General features: G+C 39.5%; 1 non-coding gene across 3 annotated transcripts in view; it reads right to left on the minus strand.

Annotated features, from left to right (window-relative positions):
- Positions 1-22,222, minus strand: part of LOC114315293 (uncharacterized) — a 59,110-nt gene that overhangs the window by 12,701 nt on the left and 24,187 nt on the right. The window contains exon 4 of one of the 3 annotated variants that reach the window (XR_014357186.1): positions 12,440-12,774. The exons of the other annotated variants lie outside the window; for them this stretch is intronic. This is a non-coding gene — a transcript (uncharacterized LOC114315293). Of the gene's footprint in view, positions 1-12,439; positions 12,775-22,222 lie in introns of those variants that run through there. 3 annotated transcript variants of the gene reach the window in all.

The raw sequence follows: 22,222 nt of genomic DNA on the forward strand, positions 1-22,222 counted from the left end.
CGTCGCTTCTGCTCGCCATTAGAGCCTTTGTTATATGGATTTCAAGAATGCCTTTCTCAATGGTGATCTCGCTAAGGAAGTTTATATGCAGCCTCCTCTTACTTTCTTAGTTCCCTTCACTAAAGTCTACAAACTTCTTTGTGCCTTGTATGGTTTGATACAAGCTTCTCGTGTTTGGTTTGTCAAGTTCAGTTCTACTATTCTTGACTTTGGATTCTCCTCTAATACCTATGATTCTGCTTTGCTTATACATAAGACAGAGCGTGGTATTATTCTTCTTCTTCTCTATGTGGATGATATGATCATCTCTGGAGATGACGCAGTAGGTATCTCTAGTCTCAGGTAGTTTCTCAGTAGCCAGTTTGAGATGAATGATCTGGGTTTGCTTAGCTACTTCCTTAGCTAGGAAATTTCTCATAATCCTTCTAGTCACTTTCTCATCGAGGCCAAGCATACCTCTAATCTCTTGGCTTATACTGGTCTTACCGATTGCAAGACTGCTCCTACCCCAGTTGATTCTTAGACTTATCTCACACCTCTTGATAGTACCAGGTTATTCACGGTTAATTCGCAATCTTGTCTATCTCACGGTTGTTCGTCCAGATGTTGCTTATGTTATTCACATTGTTAGTTCATGGCTGCTCCTCGCTCTTTGCACTATGATGCTCTGTTTCGCATTTTGCGCTATCTCTAAGGAACTATGTTTCATGGTCCTCACTACTTAGTAGACTCTTCTATACAATTATAGGCTTTTTCTGATACAGATTGGATAGGGGATCCTACTGACCACTGTTCTACTACATGATTTTACCACATGATTCTGCTTCTTCTTAGGTGACTTTCTCATTACTTGGTACAGTAAGAAGCAAACTCTCAATGCTCATTCTAGTACTGAGGCTGAGTATCGTGCTCTTGCTGACATTATTCAGGAGCTTGTGTGGCTTCATTGGCTTTTTTCTAATATGAGGGTTTCTCATTCGGCTACTACAACTTTTATTGTGATAATTAGAGTGCTATTCAGATTGCCCATAATGATGTCTTCTATGATCGCACCAAACATATTGAGATTGATTGTCACTTGATACGGAAACATGTTACTAGTAGCACTGTTCGTCTTATCTTTATTATCTACGCCGATCAGACAGCCAACATCTTCACCAAGGCTCATCCTCCAGAATGCTTTTCCGCCTTACTTTCCAAGCTTAAGTTGATATCTGCATTATCACCTTGAGCTTGAGGGAGGTGTTAGTTGTATATATTTATATTACCATATTGTGTATTACCATAGATAGAGTTTCTATACCTAAGCTTCTTCTTCTCTTATATAAGGGAGCCCTGCATTCACTCATATTATTCATTGAATATATGTGGGCCATATGCCTTTTTCGAGTCTAAGGCATTGCTTCCCACACCGACTTGCCTTATTGACATAGAGTCGCCACTCAATTTTAAAAGAGGAATTAAGAAACCTTTAACGATAACCCATGTGTTTAAATATAAACTAAAATACACAATATTCAAGAAAACATACAAAACACACAATTTTGCATACAAAAAGCATAGAAACTTGCATTATTTAAAGGACAATGCAACCATCACATGTGCCAAGAAAGACAAAGAGACTTACTCGGATGCCCACTTCTGCATCTTACATGCAAAACATAAAATAAATATGACCTAACGCATGCAACTAAAGATACAAGAATGGTTCTAGACCCAGTTTGAGGTTACTACATGATGAATATGCATAAGAAGACAACTAACAAATAAAAGAATAAATGTAAACTAAGTACATGATAACTAAAAGAAAGAAAGCATGCAAGAAGAGCCAAGATAGTAAGAAAAACTAAAAGACTAGATGATGTTAAGATGGACTAACAACCTAGCATGGATTGACTACTAAAAATAAGCAAAAGGACTATTGAAATATAGAGATTAGAAGTAGTTTACCTACTGGTTTTTAAGAACCGAAGAGCATGCGGAGAATAACGCAACGAAACAAAGAGTTCTTTGCTTGCAAACTTGCCTCAGGCTTGGAATCTGAATTTAGGTTGAAGTTCTTTAGTCCTTAAGTGTTCTTCAGTGTTTAGAGTTGCTATGGATATGATATTTTTAGAGCTAAGGCCGTAGGAGAGGAGGAGAGGGTGTATTTCGCTCTTAAAATGCACAAAAAGGCTTCAAGTCCTTAACCCTTTCAAAGGGAGAGGGAGAGGCTCTATTTATAGAGTTGGGGGAAGCCTCTGGAACCCTTCTAGGGTTTCATCACTTTCCCCTCCACTGTTCCTACCAAAAATGCACCAAAATTGAGTTACCAAAAATAACTCTGTGATGCTTCAATGCACGCATGTATTGACCATGTGCGCACGTATTGACCATGTGCGCACGCACAATGATTGTTTGCACATACAAACAACGTGAGCACTCATTTCTAACGTGCACATGTGCACTTTGCCTTGGTACACATGCCATGCATGCATGCACAACTACGTGATCCTATGCCTTTGGCTTGCTTATGACACAAGTAAGCTGAATTGCATTTTAATCAATGTTTTTTTTAATAAAACGGGTCACTAATTTTGAAAAATATGATCAATCAAGGAACAATCAGGCTTTCCGGGGTTAAAAAACTGGGTTTTTTTGGCTAAAAATGAGTCCAGGGGTAAAATGGTTATTTTTTTATAAAAAGTTAATTTTTGGATAAAACAGGTTTATACAGCAACTCTAAATAACCTTTAAACATTTCTGGGATGAAGTAAGTACCATTTCATCATCAGGAGGCTTGTAAGCGCCCAAAATCTTAAGGTTAGTAAAAATAGGGTGTCTACAGTTACCTCTCTTTAACAGAGCTCAAACAATCATGGAGTGATGAGAAACGAATGTCAAAGACCCGAGATCATCCCAATTGACTTAACCCAAAGGCTTAAGGCAGTGCCATACATTCATGCAAGTGATCGAACTCGCAGGTTGCCTACATATCCTTGATTGTAAGGAATCAGACTAATGTAGTTCGGGGGCAGTTGTGCAAAAATATATGTGAGGGAGTGTGTGCAACAGGAACTCAAGCATTCATTCAAGCATGCATTGTAAAGGGACGAGAGCAGACGGTATCTGTCGTACTCACCTTGTCGTACCTATGCCAAGTTCCTTTCCATTCTTTTCCAGGTTTGTGCCAATCCTGCAAATTTTTTCTAGATAAAACTATTCCAAATAATAAAGCACACTGTTGTGTGGTTAGAGGGATGCCATTATGATGCCAAGGTATGCCATTCTATGCCTATTTTGACGAGGCAAGGGTATGCTATTGTATGTTATTCCATGCTCGTATCGATGAGTCATGGTTTCATTAAGAGCCAAATGGTGATTTCCCATGCCTGTATCAACGAGTCATGGAGGTGTTTTAATGCCAGGTGATGCCATCCTTTGCTTGTATCGACGAGTCATGGGGTTTAATGAATGCCATTCCACGCTCGCATCGACAAGATGCGAAGTTTATTAGGTGTCATTCCATGCTCACATCAGCAAGACATGGGGGTTTGTTTGATGCCATTTCCACGCTTGCATTGGCAAGACGTGGGAGTTAAAATGCCAAGTAGTTCCTTTTCCATGTTCGAATTGGCAAGACATGGGGGTTTATTTCATGTTGTTTCCATGTTCGCATCAGGAAGACGTGGGGGTTTAAAATGCCAAGTGGTGCCCTTTCCATGCTTGCATCAACAATACATGGGGTTTAAATGCCAAGTGGTGTTTTTCCATGCTCGCATCGACAAGACATGGGGGTTTAAATGCTATTCCATGCTCGTATCGATAAGACGTGGGAATTTTAAATGCCAAGTGGCGCCTTTCTATGCTTGCATCGACAAAACATGGGGGTTTAAATGCTATTCTATGCTTGTATTGGCAAGACGTGAGAATTTTAAATGCTAAGTGGTGCCTTTCCATACTCACATCGGCAATACATGGAGGTTTAAATGGGTGCCAAGTGATACCTAGTGGTTCCAAGTTTACCATAATGTATTAAATGGTGCCAAGTATTTTTGCCAAAAAATGTGTCAGAATTTGTCAAGGTTTATCAGGTGTTTGCCAAGTTAGTGCCAGAATTTGCTAGTTTTTATGTCATGATGTCAAATGTGATTTTGAGTAATATTTTTTCCATGCCAAGTGATTTGTGTGCCAGTGACAATGCCATAAATATGATTAAATAATTATGCCTCAAAAGACGTGTCAATGATGGTGCCTTGAAAGGTGTGCTAATGCCCGAGTTTGATAAAATGATATGCCTCAAAAGGTGTGCTAATGCCTAAGTCTGAGTTTATGATGTGCCTCGAAAGGCATGCCATTGCCTAAGTTTCAGTCTATGGTGCGCCTCAAAAGGCGTGCCAATGCCTAGAATGCTAAGATGGTGTGCCTTGAATGACGTACCGATACTTGAGCCCAATAAGATGATGTGGCTCAAAAGGTGTGCCAATGTGTAAGCTTGAGTTTAGAATATACATGTACCTTGAGGATGTCCAGAGGGTGTCAAAACTAAAGTAATCAAGAAGCTCCTGATTTCTCATGCCAACCAACTTATTATTTTCATCTTGCTCAGATTAGGAGGCCAAGTTATTTCATGATCGTGGCCAAAACCTTCCATTTTGCCAACTAATATGACTGAAGTGCCTTGCCCGTGTAGCTCTTTATCCAAAAGTCCTGCAAATTTTCCATGGATCCTTACCTTCTTTGATCCTTTAGCCTTTGCATGTGAGAGGATACAGACTTCGATACTAGTTAATTACACCAGGACCATTTTGGTATACTAAACGATGCCTCCACCTAGCTGGTTCCATGGCTCTTTATCCAAGATTTTAAGGAACTATCTTAATCTTGTGTTTTCCGGGGAATGCAGCTCATGTACACTAGTTCCATCTATGTTCTAAAAGAACAAGTGTAATAGCTTGCGATGTAATCACAGTTCCCTTCAAGACTTCTATCAGACGATTAAAGCCTCGAGATTTTTATACTCCAATCAGGTCTAGATTTGGGAGTGTTTCTACATTTCGAGGCCTCTTCTTTGAGCAAACGTTTTTAATGACCTCTTATGTGGTGAATTTTATTGACGAGGGCATTGATAATAATGATGAGAAGAGCCCTTTTTCTACTATGATAGGTTCTGTCGGCCCTCCCATTCTTTTGATGCCTTTGCATGCCTTGGGAATTCTTCTTGCATTGATCCATAAAGTGTTCCTCCAGCTTTCCTTTTAGATACTGTTGCGCAAAATGCATGCAGGAAAGATATTTCCACAATTCACGAAATGGAGTTTTAACCAGATTCCCTCTAATTGTGCATACTTTATTAAATCTAATAGTGACTCTTTATACAAAGTTTCAACAAGAGCATAAATGAAAATTACAACTTGAAAAGGATGTCTAACAAACATCCTAACCACCTAAGATTGATCAAAATGCCCCTATTGCTTCTTTGAAAGGTGAGAGCCCTGTCGTGAAGTGAATCAAATTGCCATGCCTGATATGCTTGCTGGTTTGTTGTTGTTTCTTAGCAAACTGCTCCATATATCTGTTTATTTGCCCAATCTTTTAGCGATGCCAAGTAGTAGAGTAATCAGCCCCTATCTTGGCGAATGTGGCCAGGAAAGTTAGGGACATGACAAGCTTGGTTGGATTGATCTTTGTAGAGACCCTGATTGGTTTGGACAAAGTCGACGCCAATAAGACCATGGAATTTGGTGGGAGTCCATTATTGCTCTCGGTACCACCCATTTCACTTGGTTTCTCATCTCACACTTCTTTATTCTTTTATCTCTCTTTTCTATTTTTAGCACACCCCAACTCATTTTTTCTACTCATCTCATATCTCTCTATTCTTTTATTTCTCTTTTCTTTTTCTTTCTTTTCCCAGATATGGTTGATGGACAAATTGAAGGTACGGGCAGCTTCTACCTCTTACTTGGCAATTTCATACCATTCTTTTACGATGCTTGAAAAACCTAGCACTTGATGCTGACGATTGGTGCTAACGAGTGATTAGACCTGGATGAGATAGGGCCGAACCTCCGGGTGAAGTTGCCTATGTATCCCAAGGCTGCGAATCAGGCCATTCGTAGTTCAGAGTCAGGTTCTCTAGGGTATTAACACTTTCCTTTTGTGCTCTAACTTTTGCCAAGATTGCTCTTTCAGGTTTTCAATCACGCGCGCCTTTGTTTTTTTTTTTTTTACACTCTAAATTTTGCGTAGGTCACCCTCTTGGGTTTTCGGCTTAATAAGCTCTCTCAAGGATAGTATTTCTTTAACTTGTCCAAGTTGATAGGCTATGTGAATTCTATCCCATCCAGATCCATTAGAACAACTGCTTCTCCAGTCATGATCTTTTTGATGATATATGGCCTCATCCAATTTGGTTTGAACTTTTCCCTTGGGTCATGTACTGGAGCCCGGTTCTCTTTGAGTACTAGATCTCCTTCTTTCAAATTCCTAGCTTTCACCTTTTTCTTAAATGCCGAGCAATCCTCCGTTGGTAACCTTGAACATGATATAAGGCTTGGAGCCTCCTTTCATCGAAAAGCATCAATTCTTTGAACTTAGTCTTTTGCCATTCCGCCTCCTCAATTTGACAGTTTGCCAGTACACGTAGTGAAGGAATCCCAATTTCGATAGGTACGACAACCTCCATTCCATAGACTAGAGAATAGGGAGTTGCCCCAGTTGAAGTTTTGATCAGTGTTTGATATCCCCATAACGCGAATTGTCTGCCCAATCTCTGTATATATCGATGGCCTTTCGTAGAATGGTTTTTACGTTGATTTGATATCACCATATTTTTCGAGCAAATCTGCTACTTCTCCTTTGAAGTGAGAGCTATGATCTGATACAATTTCATTCGACACACCGTATTTGTAGATGATATTATTTTGGATGTATTTGGTCACATGTGAGGTTTTGAGGACCGAAAAAGGTGCTGCTTCAACCCATTTGGCAAAATATCGATAACCACTAGTATGTACTCATGTCCATTTGATCCCTTTGGCACGACTGCCCCAATTACATAAATTCCCTATACAGAGAAAGGCCAAGGCGAGGTTAAGTTATTCAGACGCCAAAGTGGTACATTCATGAGATTCACATGGATTTGGCATTTGTGGCACCTTCTGATGAACTATATGCAAGTTCTCCATGGTAGCCCATGTAGTACCCTTGCATGAAGATCTTCTTAGCCAGCATAACTCCATTCACATGTGCCTTGCATTCTCCTCCATGTATTGATTCCATGATCTTGCCCCCTTCCTTTACGTCCACACACGGTTTGTGCATCCTTAAATTACCCCTCTTGTACAGTCTACCCATGCACAAGATGTATTGGGTTGCTAAACGTCGAATGGCCCATTTATCTTTCTCTGTTGCTCCTTGCGGATACTCTCATTTTTCTACAAAGTTCCAAATGTTGAAATAGCAAGGATGTCCATCTCAGACTTCTTCTACGGTGGCGACCATCTTGTATGATGGCACATACCTTTGCTCTATGATGATTGGTCTCAATTTTGATTCCTTCCAGGATTTCTACCATAGAAGCCAAAGTTGCTAAAACATTAGCGAAATGGCTATTCTCCCTAACTATGTGGGTGTACATGACTTTCTCAAACCTTGGCAATAGACAATATAGGGTATGGTGATATACTTTCATCTTTTCTTTCTTGACTTTTTAATCCTTCCTGGCTTGTGAAACTACTAGATTTGAATCACCAACAACGTCCAACCGTCTTACCCCTAATTCAAGGGCCGCCTCTAATCCAGCAACGCATGCCTTATATCCTGCTTGGTTGTTTGAAATTTCGAAATGGAGCTTGAAGGCTAACAGGACATGTAACTCATCAGGGACAATAAGGAGGACCCTTATCCCATAGCCAATTTGGTTTGAAGCCCCATCAAAATATAATTTCTAGGTTTCTTCCATCACTTAGATGATCTCTTCATCTGGGAACAAATATTCTGAGCTATCCTTTCCCTCCGGTCAGCTGACCAGCCAAAAATTTTGCTACTGCCCTACCTTTCATTGACTTTCCGGTGACTTACTTTAAGTCAAACTCAGCCAAAAGTAGCAGCCAACGTGCTAGCCGACCAGTTAATGTTGGTTTTTTAAAAAGATATTTGATAGGGTCTAGTCTTGAAACCAACACCACTAAATGGGCAAGCAAATAATGTCGCAACTTTCTAGTGGCCCACACCAATACAATACTTGTCTTCTCTAATGGTGTGTACCAGGACTCATAGTCCAACACCTTTTGGTAAGGTAAATAAATGGCCTTTTCTACTTTTTTGTTTACTCTTGTGCCAGCACATATCCCATGGTTGAATCTATCACTGATAAATATAGAGTCAAGTGCCTCCCAGGCTCCGGTGGTGATAATATTGGTGGAATTTGCAGGTAATGCTTGATTTGCTTGAAGGTGAATTGGCATCTTTCATCCTAATGGAACCTGGTTCCCTTCTTCAGAAGCTTGAACAACGGTTCACATGTTGACGTCAACTTTGAAATGAGTCGACTTATGAACTGCACCTTGCCTAGAAAGCTTCTCACCTCATTTTTAGTCCTTGGTGGGGGCATTTCTAAAATAGCCTTAATCTTGGAAGGATCCACTTCTATACCCCTTTGTGTGATTAAAAACCCCAACATCTTCCCTGCTGTTACCTTGGATGTGCACTTCTACGGATTCAACCTTAGTCTGTACTCACAGATCCTCTCAAAGAATTTCTCCAAAGTGGCGCAGTGGCCTTTTCTTTCCTTGGACTTGACAATCATATCATCTACATAATCCTTTACCTCTTTATGAATCATGTTGTGCAACAGTGTGGTAATGGCTCTCTGGTAGGTAGCTCCGACATTCTTCAGTCCAAACGACATGATCCTATAGCAGTATGTCCCTACGGAGTAGTGAAGGTTGTCTTCTCTTTGTCTTTCGATGCCATCATGATCTGATTGTATCTAGAAAACCCAACCATAAATGATAGAAGTGCATGGTTTTCTTCAAATCCCTAAAGTCAATGTAAACTCTAATTTTGCCATCTTTCTTCAGGGCTGGAACTATGTTGGCTAGCCATGTCAGATATTCTGATACTATTAAAAATCCAGCATTGATTTGTTTCGTTACTTCTTTAATCTTAAGGGCCCAATTTGGATGAACTCTTCTTAATTTTTGTTTCACGGGTTAGCCTCAGGGTCTAAGGGGATTTTTTGTTGTAAAATCTCAGGATTGATTCAAGGCATGTCTTCATAGGATGCAAAAACATCTTTAAATTCTCTTAAAAGGGAGGCTAGGCGCTCGCGTTCCTCTGAAGACAGTGTGGATCCAATTTGGACCATGCGAGGATTTTCCTCATTGCCTAGGTTTATTGAGATTATTTCGTTCATGACAGGTTTAGCTCGCCTCTCATCTTCCCATTCAATTAAGTCTTTTATGCTTTGAGGAATTTCTTTCTTAAAATCTTTTTCATTTTTAAAATTGGCGAGGTCAATGTTGTTAACTAATGGCACTACAGGATGCTCAGAATCATCCATTATTTCATTAATTGAAGCAGGGGAACTTACATCTGACTCAAACTCAAAATAAACAGAAAATTTAGACTCAATCTCGACCCCTAGGTTTATACAAGTCATTGGATGTGTCAAAGTCTGACATGCCGGATTCCGACTTACTTGACTCACTACTAGACTTGCTGTTAGACTTACAAACAATACACTTTTTGATGGACCCGTTTTACACTTGACCCTCCATTGCATCAACTATGTATTCGGCGACGTCTTCCTCAAAAGTTCCATTTTCTAGCATCATCATGGCATTGAAATTCCCCGAGTCAACATAACCAGGCTTAGTACTCAAGCAAGTCTTCATATCAACACCATTTAAATTGTCTATCCAGTCTTTGCTTTCCTAGCTTGAATTATCGTATCTATCTTGCCCAATGTCTATATCTAGGTCTATGAAATCTTCATTGCTATTTGTGAGCTCGTGATCAAAGAAAATTTCAAACCCCGAATATCTTTTCCTTGTCGCATGATCAACCCAAGGTTCTAGAAACCCACAAAATAGGAAGTCTTCTCCTCCTCTTAACAAAATTCCCGTTGAGGGTTCCTCGGATGGGTTTGTACTTGAGCTTGCATTTTCTACCCTCTCTTTTTTCCCTTGCCTTGTCTCGTGCTACAATCGCCTTTGCCATCAAAACTTCTTTTGTTTGTTGATATCCCAGCCTAAAGGTTAACAAATGGTTGTTGACTTCTGGCACCTTTGTAACTCCCTATTTACCGCTCCTTCCCAGATTGAAATCAGGAATTTATCCTTGTTTGTTTATCATAAGAATAAAGGGCGAACCAACATATTGATCCTCCTCAAGCACCAAGATAGATTGTACTATCCGAGCTTCTGCCAAGGTGAAGCCTAAGAGGAAGACATCCTTATCTCCATGGTGGATCTCTAGTAAAGGGGTGGTCACATTGGGGGGTGGATGTACAAAAGTGTTACTATCCAAAGTGACCATACAGTCCCCTTTGAGATACTTGATTCTTTACTGAACGGTCGAAGGCACGACTCGAAGTCGGTGCATCCATAGTCTTCCTAATAGCATGTTGTGGTTGGAGCATCCATAACATGGAAACCCCGCCGAGGACTATTATCGGATTGGACATGCCCATAGCTAAAAAAAGGATTTTGTGCTTGCATCCCTTTTAGAAAAGCTATTAGAAAAGCTAGCTACTAAAGAGAACTCCAGACCAAAGACTCCAGAACTAGAGGAAATAAAGAGGACTAAAACAATAGGAAGGTAGGCTAGTTTATAGGATTTTGTGCTTGCATCCCTTTCATTGTATTGCTCCCTATAGAAGAAGGCTTTAAATTGAATCGAAAGGTAGTTAATTCGGATTAGCTAAAAGTGGAAAGAGGAAACTTGCATCATTCCTAGTCTACTCTCACCATGGAATGAAAGAGAGTGCTACATAGAAAGCCACCCACTCATTACAGTCTTCACAATGGAAGGAGCTTTACTTTACAACTAGAAGAGGGGTGCATAAGTGAAAGGTAGGTCGACCAGTCACCTGCGAATCGACAGCAGAAGACGTGGTCTTAAGCTGGTAACTAAATACTTGAAGCATCTATTTTAGTCTCTTATATATGATACTGCCAGATAAAGTCTTTCCATTTCTCGACGTTACATAGAGAAAGATAACTAAGCGTGCATAACCTCAAGCAAGTACAAAAAAGAAAACTTTCGTGAACAGACGCCGATAACTGCCTTGCAGGGAATTCCTTACTTAAAAATATAACAGTGTGGCATAGCAAGAGTGAATGCTCCTACTTCTTTCTAATGCTTATCTCTTTTCTTGCTTTCTTGCTTTAATATGATAAGCCGGTCATTTTGGGGCAAGCAGATCATTTATGATAAAGAGAATGAGCTTCAAGAGGATGATTTGGAGGCACGAAGGAACAAGACTTTTGATGGGCCAGCCCACTAACGAAGCCTCCGATGAGGAGTTGGCAGGTACTTTTAAAAGTGGTATTTATCTTTCTGTTTCAGAGAGTGCACAGTTGTGTGCCTAAGATGAAAAGGGATAGATTGCAAGTCTGACTCCCAAGATGGAGAATTGTTTCCTACGGTTGAGTGATGGGAATTCAGCGCGAAGGAATGGCGTGACTACATGGAATACCAGGAGAAGCAAGCCCACGAGGTGGTTGAGGTTATCTATAAGATTTGAGCTGATAACCAAATGCCAAAATCGGCAATAGCACAAACCCATCGGGTAGAGAGTGAGGACCGAGATAGAGAAGTTCATTAAGCCTACACTAGGCAATTGGATGAGACTCTTACTGTGACTCTTCTATTCTACTATTGATTGATTGACTTATACAAAGGACTTTTCCACCTTGGTGCATTCCTGACCTGGCTTAGTGTTCTCTTCAATGGGAGAATACTAGCAACCTACAGTAAGATGAGAGAATTAACCAGTCATTCTTTTCTAGAAAGGTGCAGTAGGAAGGTTCATAGTCAGAAAGTAGTCATTTCACGCTTTCTTTATCTCTAAAGATAGGGTGTCCTAACCATCCAACCACTATTCCATCCCCATTATCCATTGAGCTCTGAATAATCCTCCTTTTGTCGAATTATTACTTTTGTCATGATCAGATAAAGAAAGGCCATCAAAGAGCTCGGTACCAAAGAGGCACAGCTAAGAAATTGTGCACTCAAAGGAACATGTCATCGAAGAATTTCCAACATTCATTCTTAGGGAGGGAGCGACTTTCCTTTATTTCTTGTCTTTTTTGCCATAGCATGTCGTACCCTAAAAAAAAAGGAAAGGCATTCATTCAACCGATTTCGGACCACCCTTTATAGTAAGTACTCATAATAGGAAAAGAGCCTAATCCGTCGGAATCAGTCCACGAATGATGTAAAAAGGGAGATTGGGATTTTCCTTCATACGAGGTCAATACCTATGATTCATCTTGTGGTTGGTCGGGGGGTAAGGCCTTTAAGCTTAACTAAGCAGTGGTCCAGTGACAACGGGTATGTCATGACCCAAACCCGGCACCCAAAGGTTCGGCGTTGCAACAAAACAATAACTGAAGTCATAACAAATTAATAGTGTAACGGAGTAAAATAAAAGGGTACCCAAATCTTTATTTAAGTATAACAAAAACGTATACATTGGAGCTTCTGTTTAATTACAATACCAAAGCTGCACTATGACTACAAAGTGCCTTGTGCCTATCCCATGTACTGATCCTTACACGTCACCTAAAAGTGATTAACAGCTATAAGCACATGGCAGAGTGAAAAATATCATACAGTGAACATGAGGGTACAAAAATTACCATGGATAATTATTTGGATAAACAAAGGTTAGTTTGGTAACTGAAATACATAATTAATTTTAAATAACAGAAGTAGAATGTAGAAATCTTATAAGCAAGTAATCATAACTACGGTATAGAACAGAACAGAACAGAACAGAACGGAGATCACTGGAGTGACAATCAGAACAGAGGTCACTGGATCCATGACAAACAAAGGGCCACAAAGTGACCGTTCAGAGGCCAATGGTTATTTAAGTCTCTCAAGGCATGAAATTCCCATGGTGGTACTTACAAAAATAAATATTTATAAAATTATTGTCAAATAATTTCTAAAATTTAAACAAACATATCCATGGGTTTTAGTTTAAGTAAACAGAATTCAGAAAATAATTAACGTAATTGAAATATTAATATAATGTATAAAACATGAATTGCATAAAATAAATTGTGGTAACTCAAGATATACGTAAAATATTTTATGATGACTCGAGCTATAATATAACTCACCTTAATGTCAATTCCAACTTTTTACTCCGTTTATTGTGACCCACTAAATACTCCCACTAAACTCAAAGGTTTTGTTTTTTGTTTTTTTTTTTGGGCGCCTAACAGAGAGAATAAGAGAGTTTGGGGAAAGAGATGATGATGCATAAAATGATTAGCATCTATATATAGTGAACAGGCGTAGGCAACAAGAGGTGTGCGCAGCAAGACAACTTGGGAGCATGTATTTTTTTCGCACAGAAAATGTTATATTTTAGTGTATTTTCATATAGAAAAAATATAGAGAAAAATACCATAATAATCATAAAATAATATCAAATAATAATATAAAGTTAAAATTATTTTTTTGAAATAATTTTCAGTATAAAAATATATTGACTGTTAAATTTAAAATAATGTGAATAACTATTCAGAAAAATTCAAAAAAATATACTTTTTTTATTTATAATTTTTTATAATACTCTAAAATTTAATAACATCTAACTCTTTTAATCACATGCTTCCAAAATTTAATATTAAGTGGTGTTAAATTAATTGAACATTTGGTGTGTCACATTTCTCCCCTCCTAAATAGAAGTTTGTCCTCAAACTTGTCATACCTTGGTTTTTGAAGAGGTGTGGGTATTTGGCCCGTATTTGATTTTCTGTTTCCTACGTAGCTTTTTCGACACAATGATTTCGTCATAAAACTTTTACAAGAGGTATAGTCTTGTTTCGGAAAATTTGATCACGACGGTCGAGGATCTGTATCGATTGTTCTTCATAAGAGAAATCGTTTTGAACTTCGACGTCTTCATGATTAATGACATGTTCTGGATCTCAAAGATATCACCGGAACATTGACACATGAAATACATTGTGAACATTGGACATCTCAGGTGGCAGTGCAAGGCGATATGCCACAGGATCAATCATTTCTAGTATCTCGAATGGCCCGATATAACGTGGGTTTAACTTTCCTCGCTTCCCAAATCGGATTACCCCTCTTTTTGGTGAGATCTTTAGGAACACATTATCTCCTATTTCAAATTCTAAGTCTCGTTTTTGTGTATTTGCATAGCTTATTTGGCAGCTCTGGGTAATGCGAATTCGTTGTTGGATGATCACTCATTATTGCACGATTTCAGGGCCTAATAACTTTCTGTCCCCAACTTCTGCCCAGCAAAGAGGTGATCAACATCTCCTTCCATACAGTGCTTTGTACGGCGCCATTCTGATGCTTGCTTGATAGCTATTGTTATAGGCGAATTTCACTAAAGGTATATGCTCATCCCAATGACCTTTGAGGTCTAGCACACACACGTAACATGTCTTCCAAAGTCCGGATTGTTCTTTTGGATTGCCTATCAGTTTGTGGGTGATAAGCAGTGCTAAACTTCAATGTGGTTCCCAAAGCCTTTTGTAATTTGTTCCAAAAGTGAGACACAAAGTGGGGGTCCCAGTTAGACACGATTGAAACTAGGGTACCGTGCAAACAAATAATTTCCTTAATGTATAGAGTTATGAACTTAGATAAGGAGTGCGTGATTCTGATTGGTAGAAAATGCGCCGACTTAGTCAATCGATCTACTATAACCCATATTGCATCATTTTTTAAGACTGATTGCGGCAGCCTGACCATGAAGTCCATAATAATGTGCTCCTATTTCCATTCAAGAATAGAGAGTTGTTGCAATGCTCCTGTAGGTCTCTGGAGTTCTGTTTTAACACGTTGATAATGCAGGCATTTGGAGACATGGCTTGCTATGTCTCTTTTCATTTCTGTCCACCAGTAGTGTTCCCTCATATCGTGATACATCTTTGTATTGCCAGGGTGAGCCGCAAATCTCAAGCTATAGGTTTCTACCAATATATTCTTCTTGAGTTCTGGAATGTTGGTTACGCAAATTCGATTTCGAAATTTTAGTATCCCATTATGAGAACCCGAATATACAAATCAAATAAATAATTAAGTAATAATTATTTTACAATCTCAAATATTTTGCTTTTAAATCTTTAAGTGCAAACTAAATATTATTGGAAAGTCTTTTAATTAATTTTAAAACCTAAAATAAATTTATGGTGAAAGTCTTTAATTTAGAAGCAAGATTTATTATTTAAAAAAATAAATAAGGGAGAAATTAGTAAGTATATTTTGATATAATAACAGTTATATTTTATTTAAATTATTGGAGATAGAAAATATAATAATATAAAGAGATAATAATTTAAAACCTTTTGTTTAGATATATATATATATATATATATAAAACCCCTAGTGTTCCTAGCAGCAGCAGTAGCCGCAAGAGAGAGAGAGAGAGAGAGAGAGAGAGAGAGATTTGGAGGGGGGGAAGAGGTTGCAACAAAGGAAGAATTGGGTGTCTTGTGCCGTGTGTGATCACCAAAGGATAGCTCTCCTAAGTTTTCCTCTTTCTTTCATCTTTATCCTTATTCTATTATTATTTAGTTCATTGATGGAGAGGTTTTAGGTTTATGTATTTTGTATATATATACACTGTTAAGAAACCTGTGGAAATAAATTGTGTAAAGAATTAGTGTAATTCTTAGTTTAAAAATTATGTACAGAACCACAAACTTTAAAAATCGAGAAATCATATCAAACAGATGAATTTTGAACTGAGATTTTTACAGTAGATTAATTACATATTTAATTTCATATGAGAATTTTCTCATAATTTTTGGGAGTCAAAATCTACATTAACTGGTGCGTTCAAATTTGTCCAGAAAATTGGTGTAAAACAGTAACGTCAAAAGTGTCATTCTCTTGAGGTATAAATCTGAAAATTATGAAATCAGTGTCATTAGAACTGCTTACGAGTCTCGTTTCTTACATTTTTTGCCTTCCGTTAATTGCTCATGTATAATAAGAGAGCCATTAATTTCTTTAAAGTGCTGTAGAAAACAACCTGTTTGGACATAATTAATTGTAAATAATTATTTTGATAAGAAGATCAAGTAAAATCAATTGGGTTTGAAACTTAGGATATATTAGTTGTTATCTGGAGGGTTTTGGAATTTTTCGAACAGAGTGAAGTGTGTTTTTTAATTTTCAAAGTTGGTGAATAAATTGAAAACTTGTTTAAAATTCTGTTTTATTTTAAAGTTACTTTTAATTAAGTTTCGATCTGAACCCATGTCATGAGTAATTTGAGACCTTGAAGAACATGAACTCAGGTATTATTTAAGCGTAACAGTGAGTGGGGTTGAGCTGTGTTAGTGCACTTTAGTGTGAGGTACTTAGTTTGTTTTTCTTTTTAGTATTTTTGAATTAGTAGTGACATGTAATTTTCATATTTGGTTCAGGGCATTAGTTGTACTTTAATCCTCTATTCGAGGATTATAATATTTCGTTTTCAGTTGAGTAGTTGCATGCTACATATTTTTATAAATGTTTCCCTACTCTGAGCTGTTGGAAAATTAAATTGTTGTTTCAAGAATAAATTGTTTTGATAAATTATTATATTATCAATGGAATTAAATTATTTCTGAAACATGTGTAAACTTGACATACTGTAAACTATTTTTTATGGTCTCATGTTTATAATGGTGAACTACCATGTTTTGCGAAACTGAATTGTATTGATTATCGGGACCATTTGTGTATTTTAGTCCAGGGAAATTATTCCACTGTGTGTGATGACTCTGGCCATTAGGGAACAGATTCGGGTTGGGCCATGATGAGTCTAGTGCTCAACGATTGTAAGGAAAAGACCTAGGCTAGGCTAGGCTAGGTGACCTTCAATCGGATTGTCTTAGAGAAAAGGCCTGGGTTGCCACCCCGAGGATGACTCTTGGTTCGATATTGGATCCAATAGGCTTATTGCCTTGAGAACTTTGTGGCATATTACTTGTTATTCTTGGTACCTAGGAAATTATTGGTGTTCATGTTGTAATTTGTTTTAAGTGGAAAATGTCATTTATCATGTTCTTGAGAGACATGAATATTTTAACTGTTGAACTGTGGAACATTCTTTTTGACACAGATTATCTTTGTCAAGACTGTATCCCAATCTAGTTTCTGTGATATATATCTTATTTTGGAATGAAACCCTATTTTCAAAACTGTATTTACTATCCATGTCGCTACTCACCGAGCTATCAGTTGACTTAGTTGTTTATCATTTCCAAGTGTTAGAAGGACTTAGAGTGGACTCATGGCGTAGTGGAGACTCAATTGCATGGACCTCTAGGACATTCATTATTTTGTTTTAGCTTGTTATTTTGATTTTGTACATACATTGTGGTTGAATTTTATTTAGAATTATTTTATTTTATGGGCAGTTTGTGTTCCATTTAGTATATATTTTTGGAAGTTGATTATGGCTAGTTTTACCATTTATATTTGTAACTTGTCACTGGTTTGGGTTTTGATTTATTTATTTCTGGGCTTTTGTGATTTTGGGATCATGTTTAGGTTTACATGTGCCTTGGGCGAAGTCCCTGTGGGCCACGGCTGGTCACGCCTAGAGTTGGGGTGTGACACCCATTGCTTCTAGTGAAGTCAGGATCGGGCGTACTTCTTTGCTCCTCGTATTTTTTCTTCAAAAGTTTATCTTCACATTGGCGTGCTCTAATTTCTTCAACCAACATGGGTTCCACAATTATGCTGGCGGGCAATCCATTGATCTTGCGAGGGATGAGGATACATGCCAAACTTCTGGAGTCTTTCGACTCAACGCGTTTGCTACCACTTAGCTTTGCCTGGATGGTAATGGATCTCTACATCGTAGTCTTTCATAAATTCTAGACATCGTGGTTGCCTTATATTCAGTTCTTTCTATGTAAATAGATATTTATGACTTGTGATTAGTGTAAATCTTGCAGGTTACTTCATAGAGATAATGACGCTAGATCTTGAGGGCAAAGATTACTGCGGCTAATTCCAGATCGTGGGTCAAGTAGTTCTTCTCATAGGTCTTTAGTTGATGTGCGGCATACGCAATGACTTTTCCAGTTTGCATAAGTACGCAACCCAAACCATTGTATGAGGCATCACTATAAATTACAAACCCTTCCGTTCCCGTAGGGAGTGCTAGTATAGGAGCTGTCACAAGTCTGTTTTTCAACTCTTGGAAGCAGCATTCTTGCTTTTCCGTCTATTTAAAGGGTGTATTTTTTTGAGTTAGTTGAGCCAAGGGTGATGCTATCTTTGAGAAATCTTGAACGAAGCATCGGCAATAGCCTACTTGCCCCCGCATTCTTCAGCCTAAAAGGTAGGACCTTGTAGCAATAGGTTCCTCTTGGGGTGAGGAATGCGGTTTTTTTCTTGATCCTCTGGATGCATGACAATTTGATGATAGCCCCCGTAGGCATCTAAGAAGCTCATGCGTTGATGATGTGTCGTTGCATCTACGAGTTGGTCTATTCTAAGCAGGGGAAAATAGTCATTGGGACAAGCTTTATTCAAGTCCGTGAAGTCCACACAGACACGCCAAGAACCATTCTTCTTCTTTACGACCACACTATTGGACAACCATGTAGAATAGGTTACTTCCCGAACCACCCCGGTGTCAAATAACCAATCTACTTCTTTAACGACGGCCGAAGTATGCTCCGCGGCTGACCGCCGGCTTCTCTGAATAATTGGCTTACATTTCGGATCAACGTTCAAGTAGTGTTGGGCCACTGATGGATCCACTCCTAACATCTCGTATGGGGACCATGCAAATACATCAATATTGCCGAGTAAGAAGGCTACCAACTCCTGCCTTTCGGCTGTATCCAAGGAAGCGCCGATCATGAAGAACTTGTCAAGACTTTCGTCAATTTCAACCCGATGCAGGGCTTCGGTTGTTTTTTCACTTGGGATCCTCCCAATGTCTTCGAGGCTCTCCCTATTCAGTACCTCAATTGAATGCACTTCCAGTTCCCTTGGTCTCTTTGTAGCTAGAAGATAACATGCATGCGCCGATTTCTGAGAGCCACGAATTTGTTCGATACTGTATTCAGTCGGAAAACGAAGTAGTTGGTGGTAGGTGCTTCGCACGGCTTGCATCATATGTAACCAAATTCGGCCCATGATGAGATTATACGGCGAAAGAAGCTTGACAACTAGAGATTCTACGTCTACTGATCTGGTGCCAACCCGTATCGGTAGCGTAATTTTGCCCAAAGGATACTCCAGGTTAGCATTGAAGTCGAATAACAGGTAATCAGCCAGAGACAGGTCCGAATCTACAAAGCCAAGTTTGACAAAAGTTTTGTAGTACATTATTTCTGAAGTGTTGCCCTAGTCAACGAGAACACACTCGATGATGAGGGGATCAGTGTGGGGGTGGGTCACTTTAACTAAATCACTATCATCGAAACTAATCCTTCCAGTGTCGTGTGGCCGTTTCGGTGGCGTTATTGGGCTATGGGTGCTAGACGGTAACTGGATCGTGTGCACCTTGAGTGGCGCTGGCAAGTTGTATATCATATAAATTACACCAAGAGGAGGTGACTCCGACCGCAGAGCTACTGTATTTGTTGAATTGTTCTTTCAGACGTATTGCGTAAGACGGCCGTCTTGCACCAATTCTTCAAGGTGATCTTTTAATAAATAACAACTATCGATGTTGTGACCGTGATCTTTATGATACTCACACCGTTTATCCTGTCTTCTTGCATCAAGTGGTCCCGTTATCTTAGGCGGTCACTTGAAGAACGGAAGGTGTTGTACCTTCGACAAAATCTTATTGATCGGCTCTGTTAACTTCGTGTATTTCTTGCCTGAGCGCCTGCTATCCACTTGATACTGTTCATTAGTTCGATGTGAACATTAGTCATTTGATCGGTGCAAGTCACGCCTTTTGTCTCGTTTAGGCTGGCTCCGCCGCTCGCGGCTTCTTGATGGCACAGTGCTAATCGGCTAAACAATTTCCGACGTGGCCGTCTCAACGACTTTATGTCCGGCCTTGATTCGCAGGGCATCGTCTTCCACTTTGCAGTATTTTTCGACATTCTTCATTAACGCCTAGACGATTTTGGCGGGCCGCCTGGTTAATGAACTACGGAGGGGGCTATCAAGATGCAATCCCATCTTGAAGGCAGTAATGGTCATGGAATCATTGCAAGCATCATCACCCAGATTAAAGCACTCCCAATAGCGGGCCGAGTATTCACGAAGAGTTTCTTCCAGTCTAATTTGCATGGCCCAGAGAGAATCAACTTGCTTCGGCTGGACCTCATTAGTGATGAATCTCGCCCTGAATGACTTTTGGAGTTGATGGAAGCTCTTAATCGATGCCAGCTCCAGTTTATAATACCACCTCACGGCCAGTGGTCCCAGACTGCTTGGAAATATTCAACACATGAGGGCTTCGTCGTCAGCGTGGAGCGTCATCGCTTGCTTGTAATGGCGAATGTGATCAGTGGGGTCTGATTTTTCGTCAGAGGGTGAACGGCAGTGCCTTGAACTTTTTGGGTAGCACAGCCCGTACAATTTGTCGCACGAATGGGTTGTGTTTATCTTTCTCATTCGAATCATCGCTTCTTCCTCGTTTATGCCGTGCATATCAACTTCCTTCAGATGAGCTAGACACATCAACGCGCCCTTTCTTACTGGGCACCAAGGATGGTGAGTCAGAATCACTGTCATTATTGCATTTTTGAAGTCGACGTCGGCGAACGTCCTTTCTTGAAAGTCGAACTCGGTCTTGGCATGCAGCTTGTTGGGATTTCACCACCTCCAAGGCCAAAACCTGGCGCAAGCGTTCATTCTCAACCATCATGTTCTCCAGCCGCTGTTCATTTTGCTTTGCTTGATCCATAATCGTCTGCATTGTCTCATGCATTGAAGTTGAGGGTGAGGTCTGAGTTACTAAATCAAAGTTCAAGGCACGTCGCGCGGCAATATTCTCCGGTCCCAGCATGTTTCTTGGAGTGAGGTCGTCTCTCGGTGTAGTTTCGTCAACGACTATCGGAGGATCTTCTGTGACGCTCGCCACGAATATGCTTGAGTGTTCTCACAGATGGCGCCAATTGTGGGGAAGTAGGTTTGGAAATACTCTTGGATCCTGATGGGCGTCCCTGATCCTCTAATTGCCACTTGAAAAAGGGATTAACACTCCGGTCGGGGGTGCCAGAATTAGCACTCCGACAGACAAGTTAGTATAGGTCTCTTATTTACTTGAGTCTTAAGTATTTGGGTTTGTTCTCACATTCCTTTCTTTGGTTGATGTTCCTCTATTTATATTCGCTCTTGGGCCCTAGGGTCGGACCCACTCTCAATCCATCGCTTGATTGCTCATTCGGCCCTTTTGTCATATGCTAATTCCCACTCGGCCTTCTGTTCAGCTAGTTCTATGGCCGATTAGTGCATTCGGCTTTGGGATCATACAGGACGGAGCCAAATATAATATATATCCTGATTATGGTCAGAATTATTCGGCTTCCCTGGATGTACTGATATTCGGCTCCCACAGTGGTGATGCCGCCTAACTAAAGGCGAAGAAATGTGTGTTAAGAGCACGAGACTCTCATTTTGCTGTGACTTTGTGTGTAAGCCAAGGGCTGTATGTGTGTGGGTTTGAATAACCATTTTGTGTAACTAAGCTCAAGCCTTGGAAACTTGTAAACCCTTGGGAGTATTTATTTGTTTGTTTACTTATTGTTGGATTAATATATTGTTGCATGAAGAACAATTGTATCATGTAATGTATGTTTGGAGATTTGTATTCGACTTTTCTTGAAAGAGCCATGATTGTTGTATTATCATTTAGGCTAGAAATTTGGGGCGTTACATCTAGGGTCTAGGGTCTAATAGGATTTAAGGTCTATTAGGGTTTAGGGTCTAGGGACTAGGGTCGGGGGTCTAGGTTATAGGGTCTAAGGTCAGGGGTTTAGGGCCTGGGGGTTAGGGTTTAGGCTTAGGGGTTAGGAGTTAAGGGTTTGGTATTGGGGTT

The sequence above is a fragment of the Camellia sinensis genome, chromosome 15 (genome assembly GCF_055761805.1).
Source record: "Camellia sinensis isolate YWXY chromosome 15, ASM5576180v1, whole genome shotgun sequence".
In the NCBI taxonomy this organism is placed as follows: domain Eukaryota; kingdom Viridiplantae; phylum Streptophyta; class Magnoliopsida; order Ericales; family Theaceae; genus Camellia; species Camellia sinensis.